At 40.6% G+C, this 23,302-nt stretch overlaps 1 protein-coding gene across 4 annotated transcripts in view; it reads right to left on the bottom strand.

The window, feature by feature from the left end:
• Nucleotides 1-23,302, bottom strand: part of KLHL29 (kelch like family member 29) — a 389,016-nt gene that overhangs the window by 310,553 nt on the left and 55,161 nt on the right. For 3 of the 4 annotated variants that reach the window (XM_085056969.1, XM_085056972.1, XM_085056970.1), the window contains exon 2: nucleotides 11,596-11,702. The gene's annotated coding sequence lies outside the window, so the exon portion shown is untranslated. Of the gene's footprint in view, nucleotides 1-11,595; nucleotides 11,703-14,728; nucleotides 14,748-23,302 lie in introns of those variants that run through there. The other variant, XM_085056971.1, reaches the window with a different exon arrangement.

Below are 23,302 nucleotides of genomic sequence, written 5' to 3'. Positions count from 1 at the left end.
CAGAGAAAAAAATTGGCTTGCAAAGACCTCAAAGTAAACACTAACTTTTAAAAAGCTACTTTAAATTTTGGATGAAAATTTTACTATAAGGGCATTTTAACCAGTGCAGACCACAGCATCATGGTCAAATTCCCTATGACAGAGTGTTCTTCATCAGTATCAACTGCAAAGTTCATTGCTGGCAGCTTGGCCACCACCACCCCACACTGCACAGCACATCTCGAGGAGAATGCTGACTTCTGCAAAGCCCACCAGCTCCCAAGAGGCCAGATGGACAGCCAAAAGCTGGTTAGTGGTTAGACCACCTAAAACTTGTCTCTCGCCCACAGTGTCCCAAATTTATCCAATTCAGATAAAATTCAGATTAAAGATTCAGAGTAAAATTCAAGTGCTACCAAGACATTTCATGGCAGTGGCTCTGCACAGATGCATTTCCTCCTGTGCCTCCAAGGAGCTCAGATGCTGATTCAGACCAGCCTCTCTTCACTCCTTAGTTTACCTTCTGTAAACCTGGACCTTGCTATTCCAAGGATTGGGGAGTGGTATGGGATAAGAGCACTTCATCATTTTCTACACACCTTGCTGTTAAGTGTTCCTGGTGCACCATCCTGGATTTTCAGATTCTCTAAGTCTGTTTTTCCCTTCTGTAGCCCCAAATGAACATTTTTTCCAGATGCCTGAAGTAGCAGTAGAAATAACCATCTTACAAGAGTTATAAAACAGTTGTATTAAATAATAGAGGTGAAAGCACTGTGCATGATTTCTGCAGAAGTCTTTTCAGGAGAACAGATAAATTTATTCACTGCATTATGGAACAGTTTGAGAAAACAAGATCATACAATGTACACTGCCTCTATTTAAATTGTTTCATTTCTATTCATGAGTGCTCTGATAAGATACACTGAAAATATCATCAGTAAGAAATAAATAATTCTGCCAAATTAATAGTTGTTGATTTCTTTTACCTGAAAACGTAAGTAGCATCTCATTCACACTAGACAAAGCTACTGTAATTTGGATATATTGATCTTGTTGGTTCAAGTCCACACAGCACACAGAGACAGGTGTGCATCTGCATTTTCTTAATATCAAGCAATGTCTATAAAATTTTAAGTTCTTTCATGAGTGGAGAAGGGCTAGTATGCACTTTGCATGGAGAGGCTTAAGTAGACAACTCAGGTTTTTTCCTGTAGCTGTTTTCCCCAAAAAGTGGGTTGAGAGAAATAAATTGCTTGAAATGCAGAAAATTGTTTAGAAATTGTATTTTAGGGAATACAGGTGAATTTTCTGTATCGTACAAAATTAATCCAAGCTCAGCAAATGCTCTTTAATTAGAAACACCTTTAGAAAGGAAGCAGCCAGAGTTAACCCTCACTAACATCTTTACATTAAGGGAGCTACTAACCAAGCCCAAACCAGGGGCTCTCCAGGACCTCCCTCCCTGTACAGTATTTTCCTGGAGAAGTGTGGGAAGGGGTGGATTTGTGCAAATGGAGCAGAATGTATTATTTAGCACAAAGATCTGACTAATATTTTATTTGGGAAAAAAACCAGACTAAAAATGTAGACTTAATATTTTGTTTTAGACACGGCAGAATGACAAATGCCAAATGTCCGCTCAGTTTATGAACACCTGAAAAAACCCTCTACATTTTGAAAAATTCATCCAGTTTGAGTCAACAATGAATTCTTCTTTGAAGAATCAAATATAATTGCTGTAACATTTCAAAAAAATTTAAATGCACAGCTCAGTGCTTAAGAGCAGCCTGTTTGCACAGCAGCCAAGTGATACACCTCAGAGAGCTACTGTTAGCTACTGCAGGGAAGATAAATCAAGAAAATGCTGAGTTGAGGTGCAATTTGACAGTTATTAGCAGAACAGGAGTAATTTGATGAAGGAAGAAAATCTGACAAAATCTCAGTTCACAGCAACAGATTTTGGAAGCCTATTTGCACATAAATTGGAAAAAATAATTCTTGCATTAGAAACTGATGAAGATGAAACAATATACCCTTAATCCTAACATATTTTAAATTATTTTCTTTGATTCAAAGCTGATAATCCTGTAACAGGCAGTAACTAAACAGGGGCTTTACCAGACTTGCTCTGCATGTTGAAGAGACTGCACAGCCTGATCCTGATCTGGGGCCATTCAACTATCAGAATAACTGGATTTACTGCTATTTGCACCTTTGTTTTCACCATTTGAAAACATCTACAGTGCGCAGAACACTAGGCTGTGTTTTAAGCATTAGCAGCATAAATATCCCCTGGTGTACTGTATACTTCACCACTTCTGCCTTCCCGTAAATCAAGCATACAACCAATCATCTTTTTTATGTTGGACGCTAATGGCAACTCTATTATTCAAATTCAGGCTGTATAGAGCCTCCTCTCACGGGGATGTGAAGCAGCTCACGAGCAGGCTTATGACTGAGCAAGGAAAGAATGAAATCTGGCCATGATCTTCCCACTACAACCCCACCACCTCTTTCAATTTATCTGCATCTTTCAATTTATCTCTTTTGTGCAAAAGGCTTTCTTAAAAAAAAAAAAAAAAAAAAAACAAACTCCTATAAGCAGGAAAAACAAATTAGAAAGTCTTTTCTGCTCTTGAAGAACCACCTCTCTGTGTCCCCATAAATGTTCAGCGTAAATGTTTTTGCTCACATACTCATAAGCAGAGAAGCTGCTCTTTACTGCATTACAATGAGATGCATAGATTAAGAGATATCTTTCATGTCATTATATCAGACTCTCCTACAAACATCCAAAGGGATTTTATAGACTGTTGTCTTTTCTGCTTACTACTGAATTCTCACACTCAGCACAAGATGCAGTAAAAGTGAACGATACCTTCCCTGTGTTTACTGTGCCCACCAAGAATCATTAAAAAGAAACCAAATAAAACAACTTAGCTATGATTTCAGCAGCACAAACTGTTCTCCCATGGGGTTTCTCTTTTTCCTCTCTCCCTCCACTCATCTTTCAGTTGATGAAGATAGGGAACATGAAAACTAAATGGATTTATGTGTAAATAATTCATCTTTTCAGGCACATCAAACTAATACCTGAGTTCATCCAAGGGGCTGGCCAGATGTAGCTGATTCCAGCAGTATTTTAAGCAGCATTCTGGAGAGCTAGTCACAAAAGGTTGTGAGGAAATGCTGAACAGCTGTGTTGATAGAGTTGTTTTAAACAACACGTGTTGAAACTCTACCTATCCTCACTGAACGCAGCTGACAGGACACATTGCAGTCCTGAACTGCCACTGCATTTTGGAGACTCATGTCTGCACAAGAGAGGCTTTGTGAGCAGAGTGAGCTCTGGCACATCTTGGGAAGATGGAGAGAATTACAAAGGCTGAGCATGGTTTTCCTGCCAAGCAGCAGGAAAACATGTGGCAACATAAAGCATCTTTAGGAGCACGAGTCCCACAGGGCAGACATCCACACAAGCTGAGCTGATCCTGTGAGCCAAGCTGCCTTAAACCAAAGTCCCACGGGGACTGGGAAAGTGATGGTAGTAACTCTGCTTCTCTTTAAGCCATGAAGGCAAATAGGGAGTATTTTGTGTATTTTTAAACATCCTAAGCACAAACAATGGATTTAGTCTTGTGGGAAGTCCAACAATTAACCTTCACTACACTTGCATGTCACGTCATGCTTCTTGTGCTAAATAAACCATACCAAACTCTGGTAGCTAAAGAGGGCAAAAAGAAAGTCTAGGGACTTGTGGTTTTGTTTTGTTTTCACTCTCTTAAAAGTCAAAATCTAAACCTTTCCATTCTGCTTGCTTTAATAACACAAGTGGTCTCTCTCCTGCATGTTAGGAGTCTGCAGAAGGGCCCAGGAAAATAGGTATTGTGCAAAATCAAGGTCTGTTGCTCTGATTTACAACAACTTCTCGTACAAACTGAATTAGAAAAAGCAGCAAAGAAATACAATTAAATTTCAGGATATAACAACCATTTTAGTAGCAGTGCTTTGCCTGTGTAGGAAATGGTTGCTTAAAGTGAAGAAATCATTTTGCCATGTGGAAACCTTGAGCAGGTTAGTAACCCACTACTGTACCAGAGATTAATTTTTGCAGTCAGGTTTGTATCTTCAAATTCACTGAAGTGGAGATTTATTGCAACAAAAACAGAGAAAACCACTGGAGGGATAAGTTGGAAGTGGAGCAGGGCAAAAGGAAAACCAACACTGAAAATACAATATTCTTGGATTTGCAGTGCAACCCTCACTGATTTATTCCAAGTGAGTTTGTGTTTCCAGTCTAAATTAACATGGCTCATACTACTATAACTTAAATCACACAGAGATAAGGTTTGGTGAAGAGTGAAGTTTTGCAGAATGTGCTTTGGATGAGTTTCATTAAAAATAGCTCAAAATAACTTTCAGAATTATCATCTTAATGACATGCTTACCCTTGAGGGGAAATTTTGAGCCCTTCAGCAGAAAGCAACCTCACTGCAAGCAGGATTTTAATGGCTCTGAGTTACTGTTTATGCAGTGGGAGCCCTCTTTAAATCAAACATGTTTAAAAGTGTCCTTGTTCTAAAGTTGCCTGTACTGGGCATCCCATCATAAATTTATGCCTTCATGCCTTGCAGAGCAATTATATCCACAGACCCACATATGATGTCTGTGAGCAACATGGACTCTTCCACCTGACTAATCTTCCCACATGACGTAGAAAAATTAAGCGCCTCAGGGTCCTTGAGTGTGGAACCCACTCTAAACCCAAATGTGCAATATTTTCTACCTGTGAGGTATGTATAAAACACATGTGATGAGGCAATGTGCATTAATTGATTCTGACAAAGAAGCACCACAAAGCAGTCCATCCTCATAACAAAATGCTTACAGTAATCTCTACTAAATTATAGTTATGACCTTTGGTGATGTGGAAAACAGTATTTATTCCCTTACTTCAAAAACCAAGAACACTTGCTGCAATCCCTTGCTTAAAAGTTCAAAACTGAAATTGTTCTCACCCTAGCCCAGCTGACAGCATTAGTTGTGGAGAAGCTTGCTTCCAGAGGAAGTGGAATGTAAAAACAAAGTTGCTGTGACCTTAACAATAATCCTGTTTGCATATTACAATACATTTTCCTACTATAACAAGGCAAAGTCCCTTGTGTTCCGGCCAGAAAAAGTCATCTTCCAGTAAAAGCATACTGTGATCAATAACATTTTCTTAATATATTATATTATCTCCCACTGAAACACTTTTTCACTTGGCATTTCAGGCTGCCGAGTAGTGGAAATTCATGACAAAACTAAGATAGTAAATGAGATACTGCAAATTAATTCCATCCAAGAGCAATCTTTTCGTTCGTGAGCAATTTGACAAGCCAGTGTTGTCTGACTTCAGCAGAAGCTTTCTCAGCTTTCAAATATACATGAAACAGAAGAATCTGCTCCACTACCATACCAAACTTCACTTTAGCCTGCATAGTTTTGTGTTAAAATACATTAGAGTTTCAAGAGCCAGCTCTGAGACCAGAATTGGTGGGGCATACTTTAAATATTAGTTTAGAAAATAGATTGAGAAGTCTGCCGTATCAATTGTGAAATCCTGTTTTCAAGTAACAGCCCATGGCTTGGCAGAGCATAGGAATTCTGCGCTTCCTTACAGGATTTGCCACAAACTCTCCTGCAACCCAATCCTGAAAAAGTCCATGTGATGACAATGCCAGGCAAAGGATCTCAATTTGGTATTGGCAAAGTTCAAAGACAGCTTTGTCACAATGGGTATGACAGTAAAATGCTTCTCCATCCGCACATCTGAACTCCCTTTTGCCACGATGAGTAGCAGCTTTATTGCCCCCTTGGAGTCATTATCCTTCTGCAGGCTGAGAGGGTGACCTGGTGGCACACAGCCAGGAGCAAAGCCCATCATTATTTCAGCAACAGCAGCTGAGGATTTACTGAGAGCAATTGGTGCTCAGCATGGTCCAGGAAGGTGTGATCCCACAGTAAGGCTGGGGTGCATGCAGGGTATTGGGAAATAGTCAGCAGGATAACTTACACACACCTGATCTCGGCACGATTAGGTGAGGAATCACTGCTCTATTAATATTTCAGCATAAAGAATAAGGGGCAGGCAGCTGTTAAATATTCATGCCATAGCAATGCTCTCTGTATGAATTCTCTAGCAGGAACATGTAAAGGCTGCACCATTACCCCAAAGAGTTTACCATCCAAAACCCCAATTAAAGAGATGCTTTAGTATGTACCCTGTTTTAAGCTCATAGGGCAGGCTCACTCTCTAATTGTATTCTTACAGTGAAGGATGTGCTCCATTTTTTTACTAACTCAAGACTCATGTTGAAAACAACATAAAAGGAGTGGGAGAAAACGGATAAAAATTTAATTTACATCTGCAAATCCCAACACCTCATGAGATCAGAAACATGTAAAGGGCCAAACAACTAATCTACCCAAGAAGTCATTCATAAAAGATAAACATCCTTTTTAAATGTGGAGGAAATTCATGCAGGGAAGATGCACAGTACTCAACTATAAAATAATTCCAAGAAGCATCAGATACATTTGTGAGAAAGAAGAGGCAAAAATAAGATTGGTCCCACTGATAAGCAGAAGCACAGATGATAGTACAAACAAACTAGATGGGAAGGGCAAAATAATCAGGATTTTGAAGGACAGGACTAAGTTTGTACAGGTTCCTGGTTGTAGGTTTTTGGGTTGTTTTTTTTTTTTAACAAAATAAATTAGGCAGCAAATCTTCATGTAAATGAGCACTTATAAAACAGCCTTTCTAGGTGAATCATTTCTTTTACGATTAATAAAATCTGCAATCTGAGCAACAACATTCTGATGACTTTTTGCCATTTGCAATTATCGCTCATCCCTGCACCAAAAAGCTCATTATTATTAAAGCTGACAGAAAGAATACTTAACAGCTTTTATGAAAGGACTTACTTTTTACAAGAACCAAGTTTCTAAGCTTTGTTTCTACTTCCAAATCTTCAGTGTGAAAAATAAGGCTATCCTAACAACCCTTGTGCGTGTCACCTTTGATTTCCACCACGTAATTTGGATAAAAGCATCCAATTTGTACAGTAACACAACGCATTACAGAATAACACTTCTTAGGTTTAAAAGCAGCCTACAAAGAGTATGGAGTTAAACACAAACCTGTGCAACTACAAACATATAGTTTGTACCATAAAAATACATATTTTAACCTTTTTTATAGCAGGTTTCTCCCAAGTAACTAAAAGCATTTAACGGTTACTGCAGAACTTGTAGCACTCTTATGAATAAGAGTGCATAACCTCTATTTTAAAGGCATAGAAGTTGAGGCACAACTATTACTTAGACAGCTGTGGAAGAAACAGGAACAGGAACCACATCCAACTTCAAGCTCTGTGACTAAATTCACATCTATTTGACATGCATGATCTATAGGCAAAAAGGAACACAGGCATTTTTGTTTTGGCACCTACAGAGATATTAGAGTGAAGCGTTGTCTGTGCCTCACTCCATCCTTGTGGGCTCCCTGACAATAACAGCACAGTAAAATCAGAGCCCTCTTTCAAAACAAAAAAAAAAAACCAAACCCCAACACAGATGCTGTTAAATGGACTCAAACACAAAAAAATACTGCCTGATCCATAGGTGCTTGGGAAACATTGATCTGAGCTCTTCATAATCACATATCTCCAGTTTGTCATGATTTAGTGGATGGTTCAAGGTCTGGAGCACATGGCAAGCCAGAATCTCCCCAGGGTGTGCAGTAAGAGAGGCAACAGGTGCAAGCTGCATCAGGGAAAGCCTGGCAAGAGATAAGGAAGAATTCAGAGCAGGTGCTAAGCAGCAGAATGGCTGTGTGGGGAGGCTGCAGAGCCCTCAGCCTCAGGGGTATTAAAGGACTTGCCTGGACAGGGACACAGCTATGAACAACCTGTCCTGCCTCTGCAGTTTGGCGGCACTGAGCAGGAGCTTGGACAAGATGACCCCTCCAAGGTCACTCCCAAACTGCTTTGTTCTTTGAATACCATCCCAAAGACAAGTGAGGCTGCTGTTTGGTTTTTCTGTGATAATCCCAAAGCTTATCACAAATTCACAGAAGAAGTGTGACCCCAGATTTCTGCGACTAACTTCTACTTTATTCAGCTTGCTCCTTCTCCTGAAAGGGATAACATGGAACAAATCCAAATCTTTGCTTTCACCCACTTGAAAACTGTGAAAAATGAAAAGCAAAACACAATCACTGTGTTCAAGCTCCTAAAGACACGTGGTCATCTGAGGTCTGCCTTGGAGTTTAGACACCTTCCTGACCCTCTCTCCTCCTAAGAAATACTCCAAAAAACAATCAGCCTGCTGTGCAGGGAGACCCACAGTTATTCTAATAACTTCATCACCAAAACAGCTCTCAACTTCATTTCAAATTCCTCCCCACCACCCACACTGTCGTAAGAGGTGCTGCATATGGTGAAAACTAATTCAGTTTGAACCAGAAAACACTGAGGTTAAGTACTTCTTCAACTAGAATACAAAAACTGCAACCACACGTGACTCAGAATATACAGGGCTACAGTCAGAAGAAATACTTTTTATATCCTTCAGAAAAACTGAGTTAAAAGGCCTTTTAAGGGGAACAGCTGAGATAGGAATATCCAAAAACGGGTGAGAAAGTCAATTGTGCAACTCCTACATGCAGCCTGCTACCAGGAGACAGAGTCCATCCTGGAACTTGAGGCCTTTTCAGACAACTTCTCACATGTAAAGGAAGCCTTCAAGAGGAAGCCTGGACACACCTAGCTTCTAATTTCCAAATTACCAGTTTTTTTAGTTCTTGTGTTACATATATTTTATATAACCAGATCACAGCCACCACAGCAGAAACACCCATGAGCATCCCACAGCCCAATGGAATCACTTTGCAGTAACTGGATATTCAGCCTGAGATTATCCTAGACATTTCATACTGATGTGACTAGGCAATGTGGCAACTTATCACAAGCCAGATTTACTAGACATTCCCCACCACAGAAAGTGAATTAAACTGTCACTCAGCACTGTATGAGCTGCACTAGTGTAGCTATTTCTTCACGAGTCGGACAACACTTCTCTGAATTAAAACCAAAACACTTTGTCGCAAGTTGAAGTCTTTATGCTCCTTTCTGTACATTATCTTTTCCTTTCCACTTCTCTTACTTATTTTTTGCTCAATTATTTTTTCCCCTGACTTAGCATGTTTAACCCTGTTTGCTCCATTTGTCCCTCCAATGCATTCTTTTGTTCCTCTCCCTGGTAGATATAAACAGAGGGATTTGTACAGGAGCTCCAGCCACCCTGGCCAAACTAGTTTATGATCTCAGCACTGAACTACTGATGCCTTCTTGGTCTTTCCCCTAAAGCATAAGCCAGCAAAGCTCCAGGAGCACAGGACTATGTCTCCTTTCATCAAGGACCATCTGATCATCATGTCAAGCGGAGGTTGAGACTGTATTCCTGAGTGTTTCTTCTCTGGCATATCTCCCACAACATACATGCTCTATTAAAATATAGCAAAAGCAGATCCATTACACATCGTGATGGCCACCCAAAAAAAGAAAGAGTAGAATGTTTGATTTAACTACAACTACAATTACAGTTGTTGGCATCTGCAATTTGTAGCATCACACACACACACATGCAGGGACAAACATAAAGAAGGAATATAAAACAAGTCTCATTCATAATTCAGACTCAATTTCCAGCAACAGTTTCATACACGTATTATTATTATATACACTATTTATAACTGTGTACTGGCAGTAGAGAAGAAAGGATTAAATACACTCTCTCATGCACACTTGTACACACCCAAGCATACACAAAATTTCTTCATCTATTGTGAATATACTAATGACAGGAACTGAAAAAGGATTTTAAATTATGAAAGCTGCACAGAAAGCTTTAAGCTAGCTGCTCATGGAAATAAACCCATTTCCAAGAGTGTTTCACTATTTCCAAAGTGTAGCTCATGCTACATTTATGGGAAGAGGTTGCCAGAAACATTATGATGAAGATGCACTGGGGATACTGAGGTGTTCAACAAGGAATTCCATGAAGGAAGAGCAAACGCTGGAAGTACAGAATGCATGACTGTGTATGAGAAAGATTAAACAGACTAAAAATATGAAAAATAGAATAATATGGGACTTGGTGGTCGTGACAGACAGCAGGTACAATTTGAGTCAGCAACATTGGTTTGAAACAAACCCAAGTGCCCATTCTGGGCTGTGTTGGTGAGAGCATAGCTAGCAGGCTCAGGGAAGCAATCCTCTCCTTTCAGGAGGGATTGGTGAGCCCTCCAGAACAAGAAGGCTTTGACACACTGGAGAAAGTTCAGTGAAGGACAAGTGGCTAGAACAGAGGTCTCCCCCAGATCTCACTATGTTTTCCAGTTCCCCAAAGAGAAGGTGCTAAGAGAACAGAGTGAGCCCATTTTTGAAAGGGTGGCGACATGACAAGAACAAAGAAGCTGCAACAACAAAAATTCAGACTAGAAATGAAGAAAATAGCTTTCATGAGGTGGTGAAACATGGTAACAGGGGTCTAACAAGGTTTTGGAGTCTGCATCCTTGGAGATATTCAAAACCCAACTGGATGTGGCCATCAAGCAACCTGCTTTAAGGGACCTTGCTCTGAGCAGAAGGTTGGACCAGACAACTGCACAGGTCTTTTCCAGCCTGAATTATCCCAAAAAATTAAGTATCTGGATGGGAGAAGCTGGTCAAAGAAAGAAAGCTGGTCAAAGAAGGCCAAGAGGACATGAAACACCATAAACAGGATTAGCTCCACAATGGAAAAACAGAGAGGAGTGCAAAAAAGAAGCTAGAAAAGAGAATAAGCAAAAAAAAAAAAAAAAAAAAAAAGCAGGTTGAAATAGAAGGTGAAAGCAGAGGATCAAGACTGAGGAAGAGAAAAAAAATAAGAAAAATCAAGTCTGTGTTCACAAAATTGAACTTTCCTCCTGTAGGAGGGAGGTGAAAAATTCCACAAGAGTCTTTCAACAATGAAGTCAAGTATTTAAGTTTCTACTGTAATGTGCATAGTAGAATTGGATAAGAGAGAGAATCAGTTCTTTCTTTTCCCTTCCCATGCCCCCAAGAAACCAACTAACCTTTAATCTCCCTTTTCCAAATATTTGAACTCAATCTTGCAAACTTCATATTTTAACTACGCACATTATGAAGAATGTTTCATTTGTAATATAAAAGTACATGCACTTTTATCAGCTTAAAACTCAAAGTTCACTACACCCAAATAAGCCTCTTACAGCTTTTTACAGTTTTATAAGATATGGCCCCATGAGTCTAGGCCTATATACACAAAAATCTTTGCTCCCTCTTGGAGCTACACCACCAAATTCAAATACTCCAGATCAGGTTTACAGCACTAGCATTTATCATATTACAATATTTTTCTATTATAATGCAGATGCTCAGTTGCATGTGCTGCAATAGGGACTTGCTGCATTTACTGAAAGGAAAAGCAAACCCCAAATTGTGTTTGTGCAAGCAAGTAAGAGACCATTAAAGAAAAACCATAAAAAAGAGAAATCTGCACACTTACCCTTCGATATCCAGAATCTGTATCAAAATCAGCCTCAGGTGTAACAGTCAGTAAACAGGACAGCAAACCCTTGCATTTAGCAGAAGATTTCTGGGAAGCCAGATTACCTAGAAAAAGTTGAAAACAGTAACTTTAACACACAAAGATGAAATCACCTCTGCTTAATGAGAACAGGCTTCATAATAGAAAATAAATCACAGCAGTAGGAAAAAAAAAAAAAAGAAAGCTGCTCAATGGGAGACCACCATGATCAGCATGGAGAACTTAAACCCCAGAAGGTGACAAAAATCTGTTACAAAGCAAACGTGTTACAGCACGGAGAGTTAGATGCTGGTAGACACTTGGGGTTTAGCAAAGAACATCTAATACCCAAGATAACATGGTGTTAACCCTCTAATCAAGGATGTGGAGGAGACCAGAAAGAGCACGATATTTTGCTTAATTAGTTGCTATCAAAGAGAGGATGAGTTCAAGCACTTTCAAAAACAAGGCAATCTAAGACTATTTAAAAGTTTAATAGTGTTCTAGAGTCTTTGGTAACACAGAGTTTGCCCATGAAATCTAAATAATCCCTGGAGATAAATTTAAAGGAATATATCTCATTTTAATGCACAGAGTAAAATGACTATTCATTAAAGCAAAGCAGTTTTATCCCTACATTCTCCATCTCAGATGCAATACATATTGAAGTAATCTTTATGACAGGAAGTGGCATGTAATCCTGCAAGAATGAACTGCTGTCGTTATCTGCAAATCAATACAATTTTTTTTTTTAAGTGGATGTAACAGTACCTATTGATTTCACATTTTTAGCACTGGAGTTTCAGTTTCTACCAAGAAGATTCTTACAATGACAAGATTGCTGCATACATGTAATTGAGTTGATACAATCTGAATCTGAAGTTTACAGTGCACTTCTCTCTGCAATGCAATCAGGCTTCTGTCCCATTGCCTCAGCTTAAGGCTTTTTTCATTTCATATACACTTCATGTTTCGTGTATTTAGAATAATTCTGAAGTGGTAGAGTAACACTTCACTAATCTAACCTGCTAGCTATGGAAAGTTTACCATGCAAAACATCTCCTTGGAAGCTATCTCCCTACCCTGCTAGGATATTATTTCAGAATATTTGTATGACTTTTGCCATGTTTGAACAGCCTGACCAAATAATTTCCCTTGTGAAAGCCTGAAACTGGTTCAGTGCTGAATATTGACAGCCCAAAGAGGTGTGGTGAAGGTGAGGATGGTAAGGGTACAAGAGACAAAAGCACACAGGAAAACTAAATTACTTATCCAAGGTCACTTTGTGGATCAGTCAGGCAATGAGCCCCATTAAGAGTTTAATAAAACTGCTAAATTCCTACTATATTTCTGCAAATGAAGCATATAGCAACTCTGGCTTGACTAGCTGACCAAATGGCTCATGCTGCAATGAATGATCTGTAATGAGAGCTGGCTGAGAGGCACAATGCACCATCAGCCTGAGAAAGGAGTGGGGAACAAAAGAGATCAGACCACAAAAAAAAGTTTAAAAGGATGAGATTAGGGCCAGATGAATGACATCCCAAATCAGGTTAGGAAAGCTACAGCGCTGACAGAATTAAATCTGGCCAAGGACATCAAGGGCAAAAACAAATGTTTCTGTAGGTATGTTTGTGGCAAAAAGGAAGACTTGGGAAGATGTTGGCCCTCTCCAGAAGGAAATTGGAAACCTAGTTACTTGGGATATGGAGAACATTCACATACTCAGCGGCTTTTTTGCCTCAGTCTTCAGTGACAAGCGCTCTACCCACACCATCTGAGTCGCAGGCAGGGATTGGGGAATGAAGAACCAACCACTGTAGAAGATCAGGGTCAAATCCATCTAAGGAACCTCAAGATGTTCAAGGCCAGGTTGGATGGTGGTTAAGCAGCCTGGTCTAGTGGAAGGTGCCTGCCCATGGGAGGGGGCTTGGAACTATATGACCTTGAAGGTTCCTTCCAACCCAAACCATTCTATGATTCAATAAAACACATAGAACATTCACAGGCAGGAAAACCTGAGTGCTGTTTAACCTCCAGCCAGCTGCAGGTTAGTTTCTTGAAAACATAAGATAATAAAAGAGGAAGCACATGAAAGGCTGGGGAAGGTGTGGATATGTAAACATCTTGTCCACATCATCCCTCATCATTAGAGTTCACTCCATTATACAGAGCTCCATGCTCTTCCTGAGCCTTTTTTACAGGGCTAGACTCACTTTGGAGCTAAGGCTTTTCAAATAGCTGGTCTATTTATTTATGTATTTAACACTTCTTGAATACATTGTTGTGACTTTTTAATTGAGCATTTCTGACTTTCACAAGATGACTTAGGAATACAGCATGGATGGCCTGAAAAGGCTCAAACAAAAATAGAATCTTTTCTTTGTTTTGCTTTTCGTTTGTTGAAAAGAGCACTGTTTTCATGAAGCAGTTTATGGAAAGGAAAGAAAAAAGGGGAAATTACTCAAGGGAGTAATTTCTGTTTTGCATAGTGACTCATCATATCATAGTTACCCCATCATCTCCAAGGGCAACACTAGACCAGAGCTACTCTAGAAGATCTCCTCAGGGAAACACTTCTCAAAGCCATCTCAGGATGGCTCTTTTCAGAATTTCACAGAACAGGAAAAAAACCTTTAACAGTAATAAAAATAAAATGGGTTTCAGATAGGGAAGAAGCCTGAGAAGCCAATGACAGTTTTACATGAAGGAAACCTTTTTCTTTCTCATGTCAATAAAGAAAGACATGAAGAATATTTACAAAGCACATTGCAGGCTCTGTACAGCAGTGTAATATCGAAAGGCAAAACAGAACTCACAGCTGGATATGGGCTATCTGAAGAAAGAAGAATCAGAAGGAAAAGGAGCAAGAAAGGCAATTATTTGTCACCATGAAAATGGTACACAAAGACAGGCCAAAGTTCAAAATCTGTTTGCTTACTCTTGGACATACAGTTCCAGAGAAGTGCAAAAATTCCTTGGGGAAATACGAAGACAGACTTAATGGTCTTTAACACACTGCAATTTACATTATGTACTAGTATTTGGGTATGTTTTGCTTCCTTTGCTTTAGAAAAAATTGGCTGTTTATAGGAAAGGATTTTAAGCTTACCAAAACCTTACTGCAGTTTCCATTGAGGGGGAGCAACACCTGCCAGGCTGTTCTGAACCACTGAAATAAAATATTGAAACTGGAAAAAGCAGAAACACAGCAAGAAGCTTTCAACAGCAAACCCAAAGGTTGTCTCTCATCATAGTGTACTACCCTGCACAGAGGTAAAACCCCCATTCCTGTATCAATTCTTATGATGTTGAAGGTGCCCTACAGCAACAGCCTTATCTCTCCTTTGGGAGTCTAACTACTTCAAAATGGACAGGGTAAGTATTCTGTCCTGTGCCTAAGCTTCTAAATTAAGTGACTTGAAGCAAGTGGATCTAAAGCTATCTCCTTTAGATACTGCATCTCTTCCTTCATGAAGGAGAAAGCTCTGTCTTCAGTTTAAATCAGCTGCAGGCCATGATATAAGAAGATGGTGTCAGCTCACTACCCCATCAACATGAACATCTTCATGAAGGGATGGAATAATCAGAAGTGCCTTTGGCATAAAAATCCTGGTCAGTGAAAACAGGCCTGGATCTTTTGGAGAGAGCAGCTGCAGCAGTTGGACTCCCCTGCGCAGTTCTGGGCTGGACAAAGAGTTCAGCTGCACCAGCAAACAGTGAGATATAGTGACAGCACAAACACCAAGCAGAAAGTTCAGCTTTAAGTAGTAAATTATAAAAGAGGCTTCCAAAAGGCAAGAGAGGATGAGGGCAACAATGATTTCATATGATGTCAAGCCAAAATCCCAATTTGCTTATGCAGCAAGACACTGTTTCAGAGCTTCTCTGTCACAGACAAAGTAGCCAAAAACAATACAGCAGTTCTGAAGAAAGGTAAGCAACAGGCAGCAACATCTGGCACCTCAGTACTGCAGTGAGGGACTCATTGTTCCAGAGCCTCCCTGAATAAGAGATCACTTAACAGCAGGAGTGCACAACATGGAACTCAGCGAAGATGCAATGCTTCATGCAGCGCCTGCCCACGTGTCACTTGTGGTTGAAAAAAGTATTTAGAAAAGAAGGATAAAGCCAAGGATGTGGACACAGTTATTGTAGGTTAATCAACTAGAAAAAAAAATTAACACAAAAATATTCCATGAAAGCCTGCCTGTGCAGACAAGCCCTAAATCAACTCTGAAGCACAAAGTACTTTAAAAATGCCCTTTACAAGATGCTCTGCCCTGCAAACAACCTCCCTCATGTCAGGCACAAGAGCCAAAGGCACAGTTTGAAGAACAGGAACGAAATACTGGACAGGGAACACACTCTCCTTGCAAATAAACAAGGCAAAGGAAAGCAAATCAGACAGAGAAAAAAATAAGGACTGCAACATAAAATAAAAACACTTACTAGGCAGGCTAAGTAAAAGTTTTATAGGCAGCAGAAGGGTGCTATAGGCAGTGTATCTGCCAAATTACAATCAGTCACTTCAAACAGCTGAGCTCAGCACGGCTGGGAAGTTGTATGGACATGGGAGGGAGGTACAGACCAACACCCCCAAAGCTGTCAGTGCTGCTAGGTCAGGGACACAACTGTGTGCTGCTGTCCTCATCTGTTATCTTTAGCATGTTTAGCATGAAAAGCTCTATAAAGCCTGGTGTGACCTGTTGTCCTGCTGTTGCCAGAAACCAAACAAGCGGTCTGAGAAGGGAGTAATTACAGATCCCACAAGAAGCCGCACAGGCTCTGAAGTTCGCCAGAGCTGCAGCCAAGAGTTATAGGCTAGGATACAAAAAATAAAACACAGGGCTGGAACTGAAGGATGCATCCATTTTTACAGTCCCACCTGACTTTACGGGAAGGAGTGACTGCTCTGCACCACGATGTCTGCAGAATACTATTGTTATAATATATTATTTATTACAGAATTTACAGATCTCTCTTTCCCACAACTGACAACCAGCCAACTACTAATTTGCAAGCTAAAACGCTGCAAGGTCTGCAGATCCCAGGGCATTTGCAAGCCATAAGGATTCTGAAATGCTTGGGAAAAGCTTGGCAATGCTGCCAGTGCTCACTAAGGTCCAAAGAATTTAAGCCACAGCCACCAAAACTAAGGAACTAGTTTACCTAGCTCCTAGTTTTTCACCTGAGAAGAAGTGACTACAGAAGGATGTCTCCACATGCATAATGTTCAAATATTTATGTAAAACTTTTTAACATCAACAAATGAGAGCATCACTGTTCTATCAGTTCTGGGTTTGAAATTATAATTGCTGGATACCTAAGGCTACTTGGTATGTTTTACCTACAGTTTCTCACAATCACACTCATCTCTCTGGAAACAGGCTGGGAACTATGAACATCTCTTCATCAAAGATTTAGACAGACAGTAACCCTGAGGTCACACTGTGCAATAGCTGAGGTCCCCAAACCTGAATGCTGGTCTGTGCCTCAAAGGGTTACCAAGTGGAAAGGGAAGGGGAGAATAATATTCACTCAGTACCCCTCTGTTCCATTACATGGACAAATTAACTCCTCCTATGACATCCCATAACTTTTGAGAAAACACTTGTGGTTTAGAACTGGCTGTTGAGTTTGTATTCCTGCCTGGATAATCACTTCTTTAAAAGAAGTATACATCAATAATATTCATGGGGAGCTTTATAAGAGCTTGGCAAACAGTCTGACAAAACAAAAACCTCAAACAGAAGGATTACTCATAAAATGCTACATCAACAACTCTTTTGACAGACATCTGGATTATGCTGCTCTTTAAAGGGGAAAAACAAAGATGTCACTTCGAAGTTTAAATGGAAACAGTGAAATATGCCATTAAAAATACCACATCGTAAACAAAGCTATTTTTGCAAACTCAAACGCAATGAGCAATTATGACAAAGTTTGCCAAGATAACTTACAGACACTTTTTTATTTAAAAAATGTTTTCAAAACACTAAAAGATGTACAGATATTACAGGTTAGTAATGAGTTTACAGACCTGGAAGATCAGATATCCATCTTTAATAGTCTATCAAGTCCCACCTTTTTCTTTAAATGGCACTTAGTTGATGCTGTAAATGAATTTAAAGCATACACACCAAACCAACTGAACAAAGTTCCAGAAAGAAATGCAGATAGACACTTTAGCAGCCCATCCTCAGACCATGTAACTCACTATCCCTCCCCTAAACCATGCTAAACATAGATTGCTTTATCCAGACGACATTAAGTTCTGTAGTATGCTAAGTTAAGTTTTTAAGTTATTTAGTATGTAGTTAAGACTCAAAATGAGATCACTATGAAGATGCAAGTAAAAACTTCGAACTCATTCCAAGTTTATTTATTTTTTATTTCCCATTAAGAGCTCAAAGAAAGCTGCCAATATGTCTGGGCTTCAAAAACAAAATATTCCCATGTAAAAACAAAGCATTGAAAAGACTGTTTATTCAGAAATTACAGAGCTCTAATATATCATAAATATTCAGTTAAAAATCCTTAACCCTAATAGTGAGGGTTCTTAGAAGACAAATACATACAGTCCAGTGAAAAAATAGATTGCCTTAAAGTAGAGTCAACTTCGCAGTTCACTGAAGTCCACTGGATTTGCTGGAGACTGGATGAAGGTCACAGAATCACAGAATTGTTTGGGTAGAAGGGACCTTAAAAATCATCTTGCCCCACCCCCTGCCATGGGCAGGGACACCTTCCACTAGCCCAGGTTGCTCCAAGTCCCATCAAACTTGGCCTTGAAACCTTCCAAGGATGGGGCAGCCACAGCTTCTCTGGGCAACCTGTGCCAGGAACTCACCATGCTCACAGTAAAGAATTTCTTCCTACTACCTAATCCAAATCTGCTCCTCCAGTTTAAAGCCATTCCCCCTTGTAAGAAGTTCCTCTCCAGCTTTCCTACTGCTGCCTTCCAGTAGGAAACGGGGTCAACAAGGTCTCCCTGCAACCTTCTCTTCTCCAGGCTAAACAACCCCAGTTCTCTCACTCTTTCTTCATAGGAGAGATGCTGCAGCTCTCTGATCATCACGGTTTTAAGAAGATCCTTGGTGACTTTCTGAGCTGCCAGTGCACATTGCTGGGTCATGTCCAGCCTCTCATCCACAAGCACCACCAAGTCCTTCTCCTCAGGGCTGCCCTAAATCCATTCTCCACCCAGCTCATTTTTATGTTTGGGACTGCACCGATCCGTGGTACAGGACCTTGTGCTTGGCCTTACTCAACTTCATGAGGTTCCCAGAGTTCCACCTCCCCAGCCTGTCCAGGTCCCTCAGGATGGCATCCTTTCCCTCCAGTGTGTCACCATCACCAGCTCAGTGTCATCAGCAAACCTGCTGAGGGTGCCTCAGTCCCACTGGCCATGTTGCCAAAGACATTAAACAGTCCCAAGACTGACCCCTGAAAAATGCAGCTCAACACTGCTCTCCGTTTGGACATTGACCCACTGACCCCAACTCTGAGTGCAACCAGCCAGACAATTTTTTATCCATCAAGAGGTCCAGCAATCAAATTCATGTCTCCACATTTTAGAGACAAAAATGTCACATGGAACAGCATCAAATGCTTTGCACAAGTCCAGGTAGATTATATCAGCTGTGCTTCCCTTATCTACCAATGCTCTTAACCCCATCAGAGAAGGTCATCAGATTTGTCAGGCATGACTTGCCCTCAGTGAAGTCATGTTGGCTGTCACCAGTCATCTCGTGATTTTCCATGTGCCTTAGCATAGTTTCCAGGAGAATCTGCTCCGTGACCTTGCCAGGCACCAAGATAAGACTGACTGGTTCATAGTTCCCCATGTCTTCCTTTTTTCAAATGGGAGGTATGTTTCCTCTTTTCCAGTCAGTGGGAACTTCACTAGACTGACACAGCTTATCAAGCATAATGGATAGTGGTTTAGTGATGTCATCCAACAATTCCATAAGAAACCATGGATACATTTCATCAGGTCCCATGGACTTGTGCCCCTGCAGCTTCCTTAGATGTTCTCAAACCTCATCATCTCCTACAGCAGGTGGTTCTTAATTTTCCCAATCAGTGCCTTTGCCTTATGCAACTCAGGCAGTGTGGCTGAAACACCTGTCAGTGAAAACCCAGGCAGAAAAAGTCACCTGTCCCTGCCCTCCCTTTAATCCTGTCCCATAAGCCCTCAGTCTGCTTCTCATCAATCCCCAGGCAGAGCTTCATGCCCTCCAGCTGGCCATTGACACTTCTTCCTCATCTCTATTTCCTGTACTTCCTAAAGAGCCTGCATCCTTCTATTCCAACACTCCAGCCACAAGAACCATCCTGGCACATCTCCACAATGCCACTAAAATCACAGCTCTGCAGGCATGCACATCTCTAACTCCTCTTGTCTATTCCCCACAACACATCTGCACAGTGGCATTAAGTTGGGCCCCTGAGGAAGCTGGCTTGGATTCAGGTGCTCTCCTGCAGACCTGCAATCCCCTCTCCAGGCTCTGGGCATCTCTTGCTGGAACTGCCATCAAACTGAGAGGAGTGGGATGGACTGAGGTTCTCCTTCACTGGCAACTTCAGTTTAAAGCCCTATTATAAACTTTAAATTTAAAGGTAGAAGGCAAGTAAGTACATTTGTTGAAGCATCTTTTATTTCTTTATTGAAGCAAAGATCAGCAAGGATACTTTCTTCTGAAATAGTTTGAAGGCATTGAGATTAAAAGACTGAAAGTTTTAGGACAGCTTGACTAACATATTTTTCCAATGTCAGTGCTTCACTGAAGCAGCTGGAGAGACTCACATTCAAAGCACTGAAGCATTTTAGACTGAGAAGACCTCAACTTCTCTGACACCATGAACTGACTTTCTGCAGTTCAATGTCTTTTCCAGATATTTGTCAAAATTCAGTAGAAGCAGAACAAAACCTGTTGGTTTGCCATTTCCTGATGTTTTTTAATACAAAGTCCTGCTCTTCTAGTAAGACTCTCAGAGACTGCTGGGGAGTCAGGTAACATAACCTACTGCAGGTGATGTAAAGGCAGCCAGATCCTGCCTTTTATAGTGTGGGAGAAATGCTACTAGGCAGCTGAAGAGCAGCAGGATAGGATCAGGCTGCTGCAAAAAAAAATTCAGGATGGTGGCAAAGTAAGTACTTGGCTCCTCAGAGTCTTTGTGTCCCTCCTTGTCTTATGTGAAACCCTGCACAATGCCAAGAACCCGAGCAGGAAGTGCACTTGGTTCATCATGTACCAGAGACATGAGGGATGATGACAGCTCATTCTGTTGGGTCTGATGCTGCAGAAAGGAAAGGGAGAGCACAGTACCATAGCTTGGAAACAACAGCCTGTGCTCAAAAGGGCAAAAGGAACCATTTCTCTTATGATCTGAACTAACGCTGCCATACGCCAAGGGAAGGCGACAGCCCTGTGCAATATTTAGGTACAAAGTAGTCTGAAAGGTAAAAGTGCAACCAAGGTGAGAACACTTCTACACTGTAGTATGACCAGCAACATGCTGCATCCCAGAAAGATTTTTGAAACTGTGACTGTCTGCCTAGAGGATTTACCCTTTGGATATAGAGGGACTGAGAGACATCACCTCTGATTCTGCAAATACAGGCTTTACTTTTATAAAGAGTCTAAGAGCTTGAGCAGAACAAGGAAAACCATATCCTCTTCACAGGGACCAACATACATTTTACAGACTACATAATTGTAGCAGTCCTTTTTTGACCTCAGTCTGTTTTTCTTGTATATGATAAAGGCACAGGACTTGATTTGTTGCCTTTTACAGGAAGGAAAAAACCCCAAACTGTTATAGTTACCAACTTTTTAGTGATGCCTTCTGGGAGCTGGCAAAAGATTTTAGTGATTAATTATTCTGGCTGTCAAAACCTATTTGGGTTTTTTTAATTGTTATTTATTTTGAGTTTTCTTGGCTTTAATTTCTAGACAATGAATCTTGCTATATTTTTGTTAAACAGACAGAAGACTCTTCTTTTCTTAAACTTTATCAAATAGAAAAGCTAATAAATTCTTTCTTTCTCTTGGGTTAGGGTAACAAACGTCTGCAAGAAATCCCAGTGGCTGAAAAGCACATTTTTCCACCCCTAGCCACCATCATCACTCTACATCTACTCTACTCACTATCTCATCCACCTCCTAGAGATGCAGACAGACCTGAACACAACATTCTGGGAGTGTCTGCAGTATGGTCAAACCCAGATTTAGCACAGCCTCCCTAAAGTTCTCCTATAGATCTACACAGAGACTGTTGACACAGACAACAAGAGCTTTGTCCTACAAGCTCATGTTCCCCTACTCTCAACTCAGGGGTGGAGCAATGGCCCTCTCTCTTCTCCACTGACTTCAGAGGGTGTCCAAGAAAACTAGCCAAGGAGAGGGTGCAAAATTGTAAATGGCTAAAGCCGGGCAAGCTCAGTTCCCATCCTTCACACATGCCAAATCAAATTGTATCTGTGTTTCAATATTGTTCTTGTTTCTTAATCAAAATGGTGTCACCAAGTCAAATGCCTTGTAGAAGCCATTAATATCAAACTTGCAATCACATTAAAAATACTTAATAGGTATCAGCTTAGCTTGACAGGATCTATTTTCCAGAAGCTTGTGTTGACTGGCATTAATTATAACTCTTTTACTCAACCCTTTACCAGCTGTCCTATTTATTACACCCTAATTCAGTATTAAAATGACAACCCTCAAACCCTCACACCTCTGAGGCACAGATCTAGGCCATTCTTCCAAAGGAATGAACCAAACTTCCAAAGGCAGTAGCACACAAGAGTAATGGAGTTCTAATTTCTCTCTCTCCACCTCCCAACTGCAAGACTAAAAAAAGACCTGTGGTTTAATTTGTTGTCCCCAAAGAAACAGCAGAACAAACAGATCAGTTACAAAAGATCCCCTTTAGAGAAAAGAGAAGAAACCAAGCAAAGACAGAAGAGGAAGTGTGGGAGGTGCGCAGGTTACAGTCAATCAAACTTTGGATTCCATGAGAATAATTAGAAAAAGAAGCAATTCCTTCACAGCGAGAATTTGTTCTCCAGATGCAAATTGTTGAATTTAGCACATATGACCATCACAGAATTCATTCAATTGCATGAGGAGATCATGCTGTTAAAATTGAGCTGCTAGATTCAATTTAAGAATTAGGTTATATAAAAACATAGGGTTTAGGCTTTTTACATATGGTGCCAAGAAACTTTCACCAGTGGGTAGCCTGAGCACTAACCTTCCCTAAGGAGAGTCAGCACTGCTTGCAGTCATCCAGATGCCTACATACAAGATAAGTGAAGAAAAAGAATTTTCGTAGAGGATTTAAGTTATCCTGGCCATCACGCATTTTCAGTTGCATGCTTGGTGGTTGACACATCAGTGACACCTCCAGCACCTCCCAACTAGCAAGCTTCCTCAATAAGCTTGGAGGACAGCCTCCACACAACTACTTTGAATTAAGGCTTTACAGCAAGTCATTTTACATCATTAAATTACTGCCATCTTCCTCATGCTTTGTCATATCTGTGGAGGCAAAGCACAGTGCTTCCCTTGATGCTTCTGTTTACAGCTCTGGCTGAAACTTGTGCAAGTTCAGCACCTGCACAGATAGCAGAGAGCTTGCCTGTGTCTGAACAAACCAGTGCTGGCACAGGCAGGAA

The sequence above is a fragment of the Lichenostomus cassidix genome, chromosome 3 (assembly GCF_008360975.1).
Source record: "Lichenostomus cassidix isolate B80296 chromosome 3, HeHo_3.0, whole genome shotgun sequence".
Lineage (NCBI taxonomy): Eukaryota > Metazoa > Chordata > Aves > Passeriformes > Meliphagidae > Lichenostomus > Lichenostomus cassidix.
Note: the sequence above shows the minus strand (reverse complement) of the source record. Positions and strands in the feature narration are given on the sequence as shown.